Here is a 16,534-nt window from a genome sequence, read left to right on the forward strand (position 1 = left end):
GAAAGGTCATGGTGTGTGGAAATTACTGACTCTTATGATTGTCGATGCTATTGATTGTTATTACTATTGATTTGCATTGGTACGGGGCCTCATGGTGGAAACTACTCTAAGTGCAGTCAAAAGGTTCATCGACCTACTGATGAGTCCCCTTATAAATGAATGTCTGTTAGAAACGGGGTCTTTGGATGACAGTCAGGTTACCCCCTGTTCAAGCATGGACCCTCACTGTAGTCAGGGTAAAAGAGAATCACCCTCAGCTAACCCCTGCTTACCCCCTTGGTAGCTTGACAGAGCAGTAGACTTAACTTCAGAGTGCTAGGTGTAAAGTATTTGTACCAACACACACAGTAACTTAATGAAAACACTACAAAATGAAACAACACCAGTTTAGAAAAATAGAAAATATTTATCTAAACAAAACATGACCAAAACGACAAAAAAACACAATACACAAGTCAAGTTATCAGTTAAAAAGCTAAAAGAGTCTTTATGTAGTTTAAAACACACACTAACACTGTTAGCGTGAAAATGTACCCTGGGTACATCAAAATTAACCCCGCCCAGCGAGTGTGCATCAAAAAGGGCTTGCGATGCGTCGTTTCCACTCACGAGCGGGACCTCGCGTCATTTCTCCTTTCGTCAGGTCGGGGAGTGTCGTGCCTTCTCTCCACAGGAGAGCGATGCGTCGATCCAGTCAGCACTCTCAGGTCCGGGCAGGCCTTGCATTGTTTTTATACACCCAGCGGGGTTTGCATCAGAAATCCAGCCGCACGATGATCTGAAAACCACGCAGCGCGGGTTGCGATCTCCCAGCCTCCATCAGCGATGCTGCGCATCGTTTCTCCAGCTCCATGCGTCGATTCTTCGGTCGCGTTTCAGGCAAGCGTAGATTTTCAGTGGCAGAGCAGACGGCGTGTCGTTTCTTCAGCCGCAGATCGGAGTGGCGACGATCTTTTCTCCGCACGGCACTCTGTGCCTGGATTTCTTCCTATTAGGCTGCCAGCTTCTCCTTTCAGGGTCCCAGGAACTGGATAGGCACCACAGAACAGAGTAGGAGTCTCTCCAGAGACTCCAGGTGCTGGCAGAGAGAAGTCTTTGCTGTTGCTGAGACTTCAAACAACAGGAGGCAAGCTCTACATCAAGCCCTTGGAGAGTTCTTCTCAAGCTGGAAGGCACACAAAGTCCAGTCTTTGCCCTCTTACTCTGGCAGAAGCAGCACTGCAGGATAGCTTCAAAAAGCACAGTCACAGGCAGAGCAGCTTTCCTTCCTCAGCTCTTCAGCTCTTTTTCAGGCAGATGTTCCTCTTGTTTCCAGAAGTGTTCTAAAGTCTTTGGTTTTGGGTTCCCTTCTTATACTCCATTTCTCCTTTGAAGTAGGCCCTACTTCATAGTAAAGTATCTTTTGAATGTGAAATCCTGCCTTGCCCAGGCCAGGCCCCAGACACTCACCAGGGGGTCGGAGACTGCATTGTATGAGGGCAGACACAGCCCTTTCAGGTGTGAGTGACCACTCCTCCCCTCCATCCTAGTACAGATGGCTCAACAGGATATGCAGGTTACACCCCAGCTCCCTTTGTGTCACTGTCTAGTGTGAGTTGCAACCAGCCCAACTGTAAAACTGACCCAGACAGGGAATCGACAAAGAGTAAGAGTCACACAAATGGTATACGCAAGAAAATGCTCACTTTCTAAAAGTGGCATTTTCAAACACACAATCTTAAAATGAACTTTACTAAAGTATGTATTTTTAAATTGAGAGCTCAGAGACCCCAAACTCCAAATGTCCATCCGCTCCCAAAGGGAATCTACACTTTAATCAGATTTAAAGTTAGCCCCCATGTTAACCTAAGAGAGGGACAGGCCTTGCAACAGTGAAAAATGAATTTAGAAATATTTCACTGTTAGCACATAGAAAACACATTACTGTACGTCCTACCTTAACCATGCACTGCACCCTGCCCTTGGGGCTACCTAGGGCCTACCTTAGGGGTGTCTTACATGTAAGAAAAGGGAAAGTTTAGGCCTGGAAAGTGGGTACACTTGCCAAGTCGAATTTACAGTTAAAACTGCACACACAGACACTGCAGTGGCAGGGCTGGGACATGATTACAGAGCTACGTACGTGGGTGGCACAACCAGTGCTGTAGGCCCATTAGTAGCATTTGATTTACAGGCCCTGACACCTCTAGTGCACTGTACTAGGGACTTACTAATAAATCAAATATGCCAATCATGGATAAGCCAATTGCATACACATTTTGTAAATGAGCACTTGCACTTAAGTACTAGTTAGCAGTGATAAAGTGCCCAGAGTAACAAAAACAGCAAAATCAGAGTCCAGCACACATCAACAACCTGGGAAACAGAGGCAAAAAGTTAAGGGAGACCACACCAAGGACGAAAAGTCTAACAATGTCAATTAATCAAATAAGGTCTGATGGGCTAGCAATACCGAGAGGTCGGAAAAGCAGCACTTGAGCACTGCTATGCTCGACCTAAAAAGACATTTTAAACAAGTTAGCCAGAACAACTCTTGTCCCTGCCTCACAGGGGAGGCGGTGTGAAGCTTAAGGCCCATATTTATACTTTTTTAGCGCCGCATTTATGCCACTTTTTAACACAAAAGCGGCGCAAACTTATGAAATACAATTGTATTTTGTAAGTTTGCACCGTTTTTGCATAAAAAAATTACGCAAAATCAGCGCTAAAAAAGAATAAATATGGGCCTAAGTGTTCTTAGCAGATGGTCCCCTCTTTGGGCGACAATGCGCCGACATTGTGCATAACTTAATGACTTTATTGTGTGTGCTTATTAACATGTAAGTATAGAAAGCATTGTCTTTGCGCATGCATAAATGTTGTCATACTTATGTAGCAAGTGTAAGCTGAAAAGTATGCCCAGCTTCCAAATAAGTATTAAATATATGTTTCAACCCTCTGTCTTTGCATTTATTTACCTCAGGTAAAGTACTTTGTGTAACGAACCTTAGTGGGTATCATTCATCTGCTACACCTTCAGCTTAACAATAAAAACACCAGTGTCAAGAATTCAGCCCCATATTTATACTTTTTTAGCGCCGCATTTGCGCCGCTTTTTGACGCAAAAACGGCACAAAGTTACAAAATACAATTGTATTTTGCAAGTTTGCGCCGTTTTTGCATTGAAAAATGACGAAAATGTGGCGCTAAAAAAGTATAAATATGGGCCTCAGTGTTTGTGCTTCCTTAGTTTTGCACCGACCACCGCACCCTCTCCTACATATGTCATCTGAGGGTGTTCTTGTGATCGGCTCTCCTTAAGGTAGCATGCTTGGAGTTGAACTATCCTTCTAATTGAAAATTAAAGCTGATAATGATCTTCATGACTTTCCAGTTGCATAACGTGGCTTTTGAAAGTCGGGCCGATGCGTGTACTTTGCATATGTTCATTGTCATCAGGTAACATACGCATACGAAAAGCAACTACATCGCAGCCAAATCGACCTTTGAGTGCGGTGCTAATACCTGACATGAAAAGAAGGGACTAAACACACAATTTTTATTTCTCAAAACTAATTAGCAGTCTCTTCTGAGAGAACATCAGAGAAATTCAGAGTTAAACTGTGAGCATCCAATCCAGAGAATCATCCTGTGGAACAGACACGGATGCTTCTTGCTTTCACTGGCAATCATATTCGAAGCGCTGTGCTGTCACATTATTGTAGAAGGCGCTATACACATTCTATTTCTCCTACAACATAAGGTATTCCACTTCTAAATGTCTGGACAACCTGGGCCTTATTTATACTTTTTGGTGCAAAAATGCACTAAGGCAGTTTTGCCCCAAAAAGTTTTGCACCGGCTTGCACCATTTTTTAGCACCAGCTGGGCACCATATTTATGGAATGGTGCAAGCCGGTGCTAAGGGTAGGCTAGCTTAAAAAAAAATTACGTTAGGCAGTTTTGAGTCAAAATAAATGATTCTGACCAGATTAGCATCATTTTTTGACGCTAAGGGGCATATTTATACTCTGTTTGCACTGAATTAGCGTCATTTTTTTAAACTCTAATTCAGTGCAAAACTAACTCTATATTTATACTTTGGTGCTAGACCCGTTTAGCGCCAAATTTATGGAGTTAAAGTCTTTTTTTGGAAGTGGAAACCTACCTTGCCTTAATGAGATGCAAGGTAGGCGTTCCCGTGCAAAAAAATGACTCTATGGCCTTAACACCATATTTATACTCCCATGTAAAAATGGTGCAAGGGAGGGAGGAGGGGTAAAAAAATGGGGCAAAGCTTGCTTTGCCCCATTTTTTAAGACCTGGGTCAGGGCAGGCGTTAGGGGACCTGTGGCCCTATTTCCATGGTGGAACACCATGGAATAAGCCCAGAGGTGCCCTCCCTAGGCCCTAGGGCCACCCCCACCCACACTAGAGGGACTGCGAGGATGGGGGACCCCATCCCAGGTAAGTACAGGTAAGTGCATTTTATTTTTGAAAGTGCCATAGGGGGCCCTGAAATGGCACAGGGAGCAATGGCCATGCCCAGGGGACCCCTGACCTCTGTGCTGGCCACTGGGGTGGTGGGCACGACTCCTGCCTTTTCTAAGGCAGGAGTCATGTGGCATGGTAGGTTTAGCACCATAAAATGACGCTAATCTGGTTAGAGTCATTTTTTTTTACTCTAACCTGCCATTTTTTTGGTGCTAAACCCTCTTCTTCTAAACTGCCAGCCCCACCCGACTAAAGTCATTTTTTTAAACTCTAGCCTACCCTTTGCACCGGCTTGCACCATTCCATAAATATGGTGCTCGGCTGGTGCACAGAAATGGTGCAAGCCGGTGCTAAACTTCTTGGTGCAAAACTGAGTTAGTGCAGTTTTGCAGCAAAAAGTATAAATAAGGGCCAATATTATGTAAGTTTGCGCCACTTTTGCGTCATAAAATGACGTTAATGCGGTGCAAAAAAAGTTTAAATCAGGGCCTTGGTGCTAGATGGGTCCAGCACGAAAGTATAAATATGGAGTTAGTTTTGCACCGAATTAGAGTTAAAAAAAATGACACTAATTCGGTGCAAACAGAGTATAAATATGCCGCAGAGTATAAATATGCCCCTAAATATGGCGTTAAGGCCATAGAGTCATTTTTTGCACGAGAACGCCTACCTTGCATCTCATTAAGGCAAAGTAGGTCTCCACTTTAAAAAAATTACTTTAGCTCCATAAATTGGGTGGTAGAGGGGTCTAGCACCAAAATATAAATATGGAGTTAGTTTTGCACCGAATTAGAGTTAAAAAAAATGACACTAATTCGGTGCAAACAGAGTATAAATATGCCCCTCTGTGCGTGTATTACCCGTATAATGTCTTTCTCTAAATGTCTGTCTCTCTCTGTCTCTCTCTTTCTCAATCTCCCACTTTCTCTCTCTCTTCCATCCCATGGGACGGAAGAGAGAGCGAACAAGAGAGACTGTTATTGCAGTGTTGGGTTTGAATGATATAGTTAGGTTTTATTGCAGACTAGTCCATAGTCACTTTTGGCCTGCTGGTAAAAAAGATGAGCTGTCACTCCATAAGCTGAGGGTTTAATGCATGGTGATAGGTCTGTGTATATACTAGTTTTTTGAGAATGAAACATGCTTAGTGATGTAACTTTTTAATCTTTAACCAATAAACATCTTTGGGTCGAATGTCATAGCTATGTCTGGAGATAGTCTAATAGGAAGGCTACTGTGGCCTAAGGGCTAAGATCTCAGCCCCCTCCCATCTTGAAGCTTGAATGTTTCTGTTTAGGTGTGTCAGTGGTCATTTCCCTGCTTTAATCTCTGTTCAACTTCACATATTTAAGGTGATCGCATTCTTTTCACATGACAAATACTTTATTCTTTTGAATTTGTCTGGAAATATCATAAGTAATAAGAAATATCATAATATTATAAGTATATCATTCATCAAAGCCTACAAAACCTCTCTCTCTACCACAATTGATCTGCAAATCTATTTCTCTAAATTTCTCTCTCTTTCGTCCCACAATGAAATAGAAGAGAGAGTGGAAAAGATAGGTATTGCAATGGTCGCCTTACAAGGACTTCATGGTGTCATACTAGCAAGATGTTTGGTTCAAATGTTATACATTTTGATGCACATCAGTACAGTCTCACCTGCGGCCTTAATGGTAAATCCCCTGGATTGTCACTCAGTAGGTTAAAGGTTCAAATCCTAGTATTGCATTGTAGAATTCCTATTTATTTGCTAATGTTTAACATTCCTGGTGATAGAACATGTATGTATTTTTCTACTCAAAATCTTTGGGTTGAATATCATAGTTATGTGTGGACCCTTCAGCATAATGTAGCGTAATAGTTAGCACCTTAGACCCACACACAGAAGTTTACTGGTTCAATTCTAGGTGCATCAGTGGTCATTTCTTAGTTTTTTTTTTCAAGCATAAATATTTCAAGTACATACTGAAAGGTGATATCACTCTGTTTATGCGACAAATACATTTTTGTTTTCAATTTTTCCAATAATATTTTATTCTAAGTATATCACTCATCAAAGCTTAAAAAACTCTTGTGCTTTGTCACTCAACTTATCTCTGTCAATATCTTTCCCTAATTCTCACTCACTCTCTCAATTTCTAACTTTCCCTGTCTCTCTCTCTCTCTCTCTCTCTCTCTCTCTCTCCATCTTCCTCCTCATAATGGTGGATTTGAATGCTTATCCGGGGTTGCCAGCAGGGCCTGGCCGAAGAAGATGCATGGGGTAGGGTCGGGTACATATAGGGGTTAGGTCGCTGGGCCTGGCCACAGGCCAGACCCAGCCTCCTACCCCCACCCCGCACGGCCAAAGGCCATGCATGCTGCAGGGTTTAGTGTTTATAGGGAGTTGGGCGCAAGCCCTGGCACAAGCCAACCCCAGTCACGCACACCAAAGGCCGTGCACAGCGGTGTTTGTATTAACGTAAAGTAATTAAAATTAGTTCATGTTAAAAAAAAACATAGACATTTACTGAAAGAAACGAAGGTTACAAGAAATTTATAGTAAGAATTCTAAATTTACTTGCACAAAACCATAGAAATTCAACAGTTATAGTTATGGCAAAATTAAGTAAGTATACCTTGTTCCCTAAGGTAACTATAACTCGCACCCTCACCACACTGCTAATTAACCAACATAGTACATCAGTCATTACATCTTTTATGCATCATTGATAATATTATCACAACATTTGCTATAGAATTATTGACGAGAAAACTGTGCATGGCTGGGTTGCGAGTTATAGTTACCCTAAGGAGCAAGTTATATTTAATTAAGTTAATCATTGCTTTAACTGCTGAATTTCTATTGTTTTGTGCGAGTAAATTCAGAACATAACTATGACGTCTCTGTAACCTTTGTTATTTTAAGTGAATAGATATATGTAGGACCTAGTTTCAATAGGAAGAGTGTTTTTTTATTTTGCTAATAACTTTAGCGCTGTTTGATAAATGTTCATTACATTTTCTAAACTAGTTTTTCAGTCACTTCAACTGTTCTCTGGAAAGTTTCATGGTGATTCATCAAATGGGGGCAGAGACAAAGGGGAGTCCCAAAACATGTTTTTCCCATGCAATTCTTCATAGGGATTTTAGACACGACTACAGCACAAACCACTGAACTGAAGTACACTGAGGCCCTCATCATGACATTGGCGGTAAAGCACGCTTACTGCCACGAGGATGGCTCCCAACATACCATCGCAGTGGTGAATATCCGTTCGCCATATTATGACACACACACACCAATCCGACAGAATACTGCCACATATACAAATCTGCCAGCCAAAAGGTCAGTGCTAAAGTGGTGGTCCCAACACCCATACCGTTATACCAACAGAACAACGCCCACCACATTATGACCCACAAATCACCACAATGGATATTCAGTGGCGGTAAACCATTGGGGTCACACACCGCCGCGCTCAGAATGGCCACCCATATACAAAACAACACCATGTTGGTCTATACTAAAAACACACAACTGACACTCATACACACTTAACACTCACCCACCCACAGCACTATACAATACACACCCATATTCCCCACAACCCATTACAAACAACAATTACTGCTAGGAGATTCACACGAACAGCACAGAGACAACTAGACATACACACACCCATACATCCCTCACGCACACCACATCACACACCCCACCACATTACTCAACACACTCTCACCAACACACACCACACAACACCCATGTCCCCACAAAGGCACCCCCGTTTCACTTATGAGGAGTTGAGGGTCATGGTGGAGGAAATAGTCAGAGTAGAGCCACAGCTGTTTGGAGCAGAGACACAGCAGATATCCGTTGCCAGGAAGATGGAGGTATGGCGGAGAATCGTGGACAGGGTGAACGCCGTGGGACAGCACCCAAGAACAAGGGATGACATCAGGAAGAGATGGACCGACATATGGGGAAGGTACATTCCGTGGCAGCAAGGCACTAGCTCGCCAAACAGAGCACTGGTGGTGGACCCCCAACTCCTCCCCCACAGCTCACAGCATGGGAGGAGCACATCTTGGCACTACTGCATCCTGTGTGACTCACTGGAGTAGTGGAGGACTGGACACTGGTAAGTCAACATTCACCACTTATCACCCCCATGCCTGCATGCGATCTCACATTCTCACCCTCACTCCCATCACTCCACTCCACCCCACACACTTCACCAACACAGATGACTAACCCTGATGCCAAGCCCTGCATGCCATACCAATGCATGGACAGCCCTCCCATCCCTGCATGGACACCCATCACCAAAGCATGCGCAGCATAGGGAAACTAACAATCCCACAATACATCACCATACACAAACAAAGGTGGCAGGGCAACAACAACGATAGAGGGGAAGCCAGAGGTGTACAAAATGTCACAGGCATGAAGCATATTATATCACTTACATCCCCACAGGGGCGCCAGCCCCTGTCAGCGGAGAGGAGGTGCCATGACGATCCAGTCCCCCAAAAGGAGATGCCCCCAATGATGACAGAAACACTGGACTTCAGGATCTGGACCAACAACCTGGCCCATCAGGAACCACTGGACAGTCTGTCACCAAAGCTGACTCACAGTCCACCACAGATCCTCCCCCGTCAGTATGCAACACTACAGCACCTACCCAGTGTACCCACACCTCTGTCCCCAGGACACGTCAATCAGCAGTGTGCCCACCTGTACAGGGACCCCAGTCCACACCTCATACCCAACACAATCAGGGACCTGGGGTCAGTGGCAGTGGGCACACCATTCAGGAGACAGAGGCACAGGCCAACAGGGACACTGGGAGGATCACTCTGCACCAGGGGGAGGACAGGCCCAGGGAACCGACTCTCCAAGAGGCACTCACCGAGATCCTGGGAGCCTACCAACATTCCCAGGACGCGACGGGCCAGATCCTTGACAACGTGCAGGAGTAGAAACAGCTGCAGGAGGAACAGTATCAGGGAATCAGGGAGGACTTGCAGGCCATTAACGCCACCTTGATCTCCATAGCAGGGGTGCTGCTAGACATGGCCAACATCATGAGGGAGGCAACAGCACAGCAGTGGGCCCATACCACCAGCCAGTCGATTGACCAGCCCTCTACTTTTGCTGCAGGAGGCCCCACCACAGGCCCCACAGGCCACCAACACCCCTCCCACCTGCAGAAGGTGAACCACCCCGTAAATGTTCCTTGTGAGCCAGACAAAAGCCAGAGACACTTGCCAAGACCACCACCAGGAAATGAGACTCTCCTGATTGTCCCCCTTGTGTCCCAAACTGTCATCTTGTCCACTTTGAACTGCCTTTGCTCCTCTTCCTATGGCCCCTTGGACACTGGACCTGTGCTACAAACAGACTGGAACAATACCCTGGACTTTTCTCCATCATCACCTCATTCCATTGCACTTTTCCCTAAATTTCATAGTACTACAATAAACACCCATTGACACAACTTAACTAGTATTTTATGTTTTGAAAATGTGTATTTATGGAAACAGTCACATTTAGTGAAAATGATCTGAACACTGTGAGAGCATAGAAATAAGAACTTGTAGCTGTCTGCAGTCATTACATCAGTACACAGTTATTATCTCACTAAAATCTGTAAAATGACAAGCCATAGGTGACAGTTGGTTCTGATGCAATGGAGGTTAATGCCATCATGCTACAGCCACACACAATACATCAATAGTCAGAGGAATGGTCAGTTGCACTGTCTCACCTGTGTGTCATTGGAAGTATTGGGGGATAACTGACGTTCTGTTGTCCTCATCCTCATCCTCTGCCTCCTCATCCTCACTGTCTTCAGGGTACGCTGCTTTTACAAGGGCATCTACAGTCTCCTCCTCCTGCAGACAGAGTACATGCCATCCGAAGGGCCAGGTTGTGCAACATGTAGCATGCCACTGCTACCTGGCAGACCTTCCCAGGTGAGTAGCACAGGGATCCACCTGTCAGATGGAGACACCTGAACCTGGCCTTCAGGAGCCCGAAGGTCCTCTCAATGATCCTTCTGGTTCACCCATGTGCCTTATTATAATGTTCCCCAGCCCCTGTCCTGGCATTCCTTACAAGGATCAGCAGCCACAATAGGTGTGGGTAGCCAGAGCCACCTGCAAGTATTGAGGGACAACATTTAGCCTCACATAAAGATTTGGGGATGACACCTGAAGGCATACACTAGCATGCAGTGGGTGTGGACCATGGCTCATGCTATTAGCCACACCCGGTGCCTCTGTAGTTGGGCATTTGGAATGCTGCTATTCCTCAGAGCAAAGGCATCATGCACCGACCCAGGATACTTAGCACTGAAGTGGGAGATATACTGGTCCGCCAGGCACACCATTTGCACATTCAGTGAATGGAAACTCTTCTGATTCCTGAACACCTGTCCATTCTGGCAGGGGGGGAATAATGCAATATGTGTACCATCATTGGCCCCAACAATATTGGGTATATGTCACCATTGCATTGAATCTGGCCTTCAGAGTGGCCAAATCTTCCTACTGAGGGGAATAGCTGCACATGTGTTTCACCAGGGTAGACAAACTTCCTGCGAGCACAATTGAGAACATTGGCTGTGACATTCCCGCTGCCAAGCCCCCTGTCACTTGGAAAGAACCAGTTGCCAGGAAATGGAGCACTGATAGAACTTGCACAAGATGGGGGATCCCAATCAGACGACGGATAGCAGATATTAGATCAGGTTCCAATTGGGCAGACAGCTCTGTGATTGTGCCCCTGTCCAGTCTATAGGTGACCATAATGTAACTGTCCTCCAGTGGAGCCAAGTCCACAAGGGTCTGTACACGTTGGTATGTCTCCTCCTCCTATTTATCCGCAGCAGTAGGTATCTAAGGACACAAGAGTAAGTAGGCTGTCACACTTTTAACAATGGAACCACAACCTCAGTGCACATAGTGCATTTATTTGATGGGACAGTGGGAATGGAGAGGTATGTGCTAATCTAGGCTGTGACGCAGTTTAAGGTTGATACCATTATCTGCCACCATGAAATGGCGACAGCCTTTCCTGTATGTAGGGACAGGTGGAAGTGAGGTAACTCTACCGATATTTGGGCGTCATGGCGGAAGGCAGTCTTGCACCGCCGTGCAATTCCTCATTGAATAATATGGGGCTCTATGGAGTACAGTGGCCAATGGAGATCTGCGCTGGCGGTGATGGTGTACACCGCTGCAGACAAGACCGCCATTTTCTATCTGAGTCCTCACTTGTTTCCTGACCTTCAACAGGAGAACACCTACACTGTGTGTGCTGCTGTGACCTGTGTATGGAACCTACCAGGGCCTGTGTGACCGGGGAAAGGGCCCCTGCCTTCACTTCGGAGGAGTAGGAGCGATTGGTAGATGGGGTCCCACCCCAGTACAGACTACTATATGGGCCTCCAGACCAACAGGTGAGTACATCTTGGCACGATGCATGTGGGAAGAATGCATGGAGATGTGTGTGTAAGCATCGTGTTATCGGGGGGAATGTCTTGTGGTGGTGTACATGGTGTGCTGATGTGTGTGCCAGTGGTGATGGAAACTGGATTGGTGGGCCATATGTGTGACAGACTGGATTGTATGTGTAATGGTGTCCTCCTGTCTGTATTACCTCTGCAGGTCAGCGCCCATCAAAAGAAGGGATTATGGCATGCCATCGCCAAGGACGTGAGGACCCTTGTGGTCTATGGCAGGTGGAGCACCCACTGTCAGAAACGGTGGGGAGACCTGAGACGCTGGGCACGGAAGACCACGAAGACCCAGCTGGGGATGGCCTCCCAACGAGAAAAGGGTGCCAGTCGCAACCTGACCCCCCTGATGTCCCGCATTCTGACAGTGGCCTATCCCTGTGTGTGATGGTGCTGTGTATGCCAACTGTGGTGTTGGTGAAGTAATTGACACAGTGTTTCCTTTTTCTCTCTCCCCCCATTTTCTTCTGTCATCCTGTCCATGTGTGCATTAGCATCATCTGGTAGAGGAGCAGGGGCACCGGCAACAGAGGGAGCTGCATCCCACAGGACCCAGGAGGCAGAGTCCACCATAGCCGAGGGAACCAGTGGGACGGAGGGCGAGAGGAGCACCACGGCGGAGACAGGAGGTGACAACACAGACTCAGATACCTCCTCTGAGGGAAGCTCCCTGGTGGTGGCAGAGACCTCTGTGACCACCCCAGCTATAGGTACATCCGCCACCCCGTACCAACTCCACCCTCCCAGTAGTCCCTCAGCGAGTTGCCCGTGCCCACTCACCCAGGATGGTGGGCATCTCCTTCGCTCCAGGCACCTCAGGCCCTGCCCCAGTGAGCCCTGCTGCCCTCAGTGAGGAGGCTATTGACCTCCTGAGATCAGTCTCTGTAGGGTGGTCAACCATTGTGAATGCCAACCAGGGGCTGGCATCCCAGATGCAGCAATGCAATGCATTCCTGGAGGGCATTCACGGTGGATTGGCGCCCCAACAGAGATCGATTCAGGCTCTGGCCTCCTCTCTGATGGCAACCCTGTTCCCAGTCCCTGTTCCTTCCGTCCCCTTCCAACTACCACTTCCCAGTCCCAGTCTCCTCAACCCCAGCCCATCCCATGCACACATACAGACGAGCAAGCACACAAGACAACATTCAAGAGTGGCAAAGTCAAACGCAGGCACCGCACTTCATCCACCAAGCACTCATGCAAACACCAGACAGTTGCAGACACAACCACATCCACTACCTCCACTGTCTCCCACTCCTCCTCCTTCTCCACCTCGAAGAAGGCTGGACTGGCTTGTAGTGAGTACCAAGGGGTACTTGCACCTTGCACCAGGCCCAGTTATCCTTTATTAGTGTATAGGGTGTCTAGCAGCATAGGCTGATAGATAATGGTAGCTTAGCAGAGCAGCTTAGGCTGAACTAGGAGACGAGTGAAGCTCCTACAGTACCACAAGTGTCATATGCACAATATCATAAGAAAACACAATACACAGATATACTAAAAATAAGGGTTAGAAAAATAGCCCACCCCAAGACCCCGAAAAGTGAGTGCAAAGTGCACTAAAGTTCCCCAAAGGACATAGAAGTCATGATAGGGGAATTCTGCAGGAAAGATACAAATCAGCAATGCAACAACAATGGATTTCCAGTCGAGGGTACCTGTGGAACAAGGGGACCTAGTCCAAAAGTCACAAGCAAGTCGGAGATGCGCAGATGCCCAGGAAATGCCAGCTGTGGGTGCAAAGAAGCTGCTACTGGACAGTAGAAGCTGGAGATTCTGCAGGAACGACAAGGGCTAGGAACTTCCCCTTTGGAGGACGGATTTCCCACGCCGTGGAGAGTCGTGCAGAAGTGTTTTTCTGAAGAAAGACTGCCAACAAGCCTTGCTAGCAGCAAATCGTGCAGTTAGGGTTTTTGGGTGCTGCTGTGGCCCAGGAGGGACCAGGATGTCGCCAATTGCGTCTGGGAATAGAGGGGGCATCGAGCAAGACAAGAAACCCTCTCAGCAGCAGGCAGCACCCGCATAAGTGCCAGAAATAGGCACTACGAGGATGCGTGAAACAGTGCTCACCAGAAGTCGCACAAAGGAGTCCCCCGTCGTCGGAGGACAACTTAGGAGGTCGTGCAATGCAGGTTAGAGTGCCGTGGACCCAGGCTGGACTGTGCACAAAGGATTTCCGCCGGAAGTGCACGGAGGCCGGAGTAGCTGCAAAAGTCACGGTTCCCAGCAATGCAGTCTGGCGTGGGGAGGCAAGGACTTACCTCCACCAAACTTGGACTGAAGAGTCACTGGACTGTGGGAGTCAATTGGACAGAGTTGCTGGATTCAAGGGACCTCGCTCGTCGTGCTGAGAGGAGACCCAAGGTACCGGTGATGCAGTTCTTTGGTGCCTGCGGTTGCAGGGGGACGATTCCGTCGACCCACAGGAGATTTCTTCGGAGCTTCTAGTGCAGAGAGGAGGCAGACTACCCCCACAGCATGCACCACCAGGAAAACGGTCGAGAAGGCGGCAGGATCAGCATTACAGAGTTGCAGTAGTCGTCTTCGCTACTATGTTGCAGTTTTGCAGGCTTCCAGCACGGTCAGCAGTCGATTCCTTGGCAGAAGGTGAAGAGAGAGATGCAGAGGAACTCGGATGAGCTCTTGCATTCGTTATCTAAGGAATCCCAGGAGACAGAGACCCTCAATAGCCAGAAAAGAGGGTTTGGCTACCTAGGAGAGAGGATAGGCTAGCAACACCTGAAGGAGCCTATCGGAAGGAGTCTCTGACGTCACCTGATGGCACTGGCCACTCAGAGCAGTCCAGTGTGCCAGCAGCACCTCTGTTTCCAAGATGGCAGAGGTCTGGAGCACACTGGAGGAGCTCTGGGCACCTCCCAGGGGAGGTACAAGTCAGGGGAGTGGTCACTCCCCTTTCCTTTGTCCAGTTTCGTGCCAGAGCAGGGCTAAGGGGACCCTGAACCGGTGTAGACTGGCTTATGCAGAAATGGGCACCATGTGTGCCCATGAAAGCATTTCCAGAGGCTGGGGGAGGCTACTCCTCCCCTGCCTTCACACCATTTTCCAAAGGGAGAGGGTGTAACACCCTCTCTCAGAGGAAGTCCTTTGTTCTGCCATCCTGGGCCAGGCCTGGCTGGACCCCAGGAGGGCAGAAGCCTGTCTGAGGGGTTGGCAGCAGCAGCAGCTGCAGTGAAACCCCGGGAAAGGCAGTTTGGCAGTACCAGAGTGTGTGCTACAGACCACTGGGATCATGGGATTGTGCCAACTATGCCAGGATGGTATAGAGGGGGCAATTCCATGATCATAGACATGTTACATGGCCATATTCGGAGTTACCATTGTGAAGCTACATATAGGTAGTGACCTATATGTAGTGCATGCGTGTAATGGTGTCCCCGCACTCACAAAGTCCGGGGAATTGGCCCTGAACAACGTTGGGGGCACCTTGGCTAGTGCCAGGGTGCCCACACACTAAGTAACTTAGCACCCAACCTTTACCAGGTAAAGGTTAGACATATAGGTGACTTATAAGTTACTTAAGTGCAGTGTAAAATGGCTGTGAAATAACGTGGACGTTATTTCACTCAGGCTGCAGTGGCAGGCCTGTGTAAGAATTGTCAGAGCTCCCTATGGGTGGCAAAAGAAATGCTGCAGCCCATAGGGATCTCCTGGAACCCCAATACCCTCGGTACCTCAGTACCATATACTAGGGAATTATAAGGGTGTTCCAGTAAGCCAATGTAAATTGGTAAAATTGGTCACTAGCCTGTTAGTGACAATTTTGAAAGCAATGAGAGAGCATAACCACTGAGGTTCTGATTAGCAGAGCCTCAGTGAGACAGTTAGTCATAACACAGGTAACACATTCAGGCACACTTATGAGCACTGGGACCCTGGCTGGCAGGGTCCCAGTGACACATACAACTAAAACAACATATATACAGTGAAAAATGGGGGTAACATGCCAGGCAAGATGGTACTTTCCTACACAACCCCCCCCCCAAACGAAGGACAATAAGACTAGCCATGACCTGATGAGTCTTCATTGTCTAAGAGGAAATATCTGGAGAGTCCATCTGCATTGGAGTGGCTACTCCCAGGTCTATGTTCCACTGTATAGTCCACTCCCTGTAGGGATATTTGAGCACCTCAACAATTTAGGATTTTCACCTTTCATTTGTTTTAGCCAAAGTAGAGCTTTGTGGTTTGTCTGAACAATGAAGTGAGTGCCAAACAGGTATGGCCTCAACTTCTTCAGTGCCCAGACCACAGCAAAGGCCTCCCTCTCAATGGCAGACCAACGCTTTTCTCTAGGGGTCAACCTTCTACTAATAAAAGCAACAGGTTGATCCTGGCCCTCAGAATTAAGTTGTGATAGGACTGCCCCTACTCCTAATTCAGATGCATCAGTTTGGACATAGAATTTTTTAGAGTACCAAGGGCTTTTCAGGACAGGTGCAGAGCACATGGCCTGCTTCAGCTCCTCAAAAGCTTTCTGACAGTTTGCTGTCCATAATACCTTTTTAGGCATCTTTTTGGATGTGAGGTCA

The sequence above is a fragment of the Pleurodeles waltl genome, chromosome 6, assembly GCF_031143425.1.
Source record: "Pleurodeles waltl isolate 20211129_DDA chromosome 6, aPleWal1.hap1.20221129, whole genome shotgun sequence".
In the NCBI taxonomy this organism is placed as follows: domain Eukaryota; kingdom Metazoa; phylum Chordata; class Amphibia; order Caudata; family Salamandridae; genus Pleurodeles; species Pleurodeles waltl.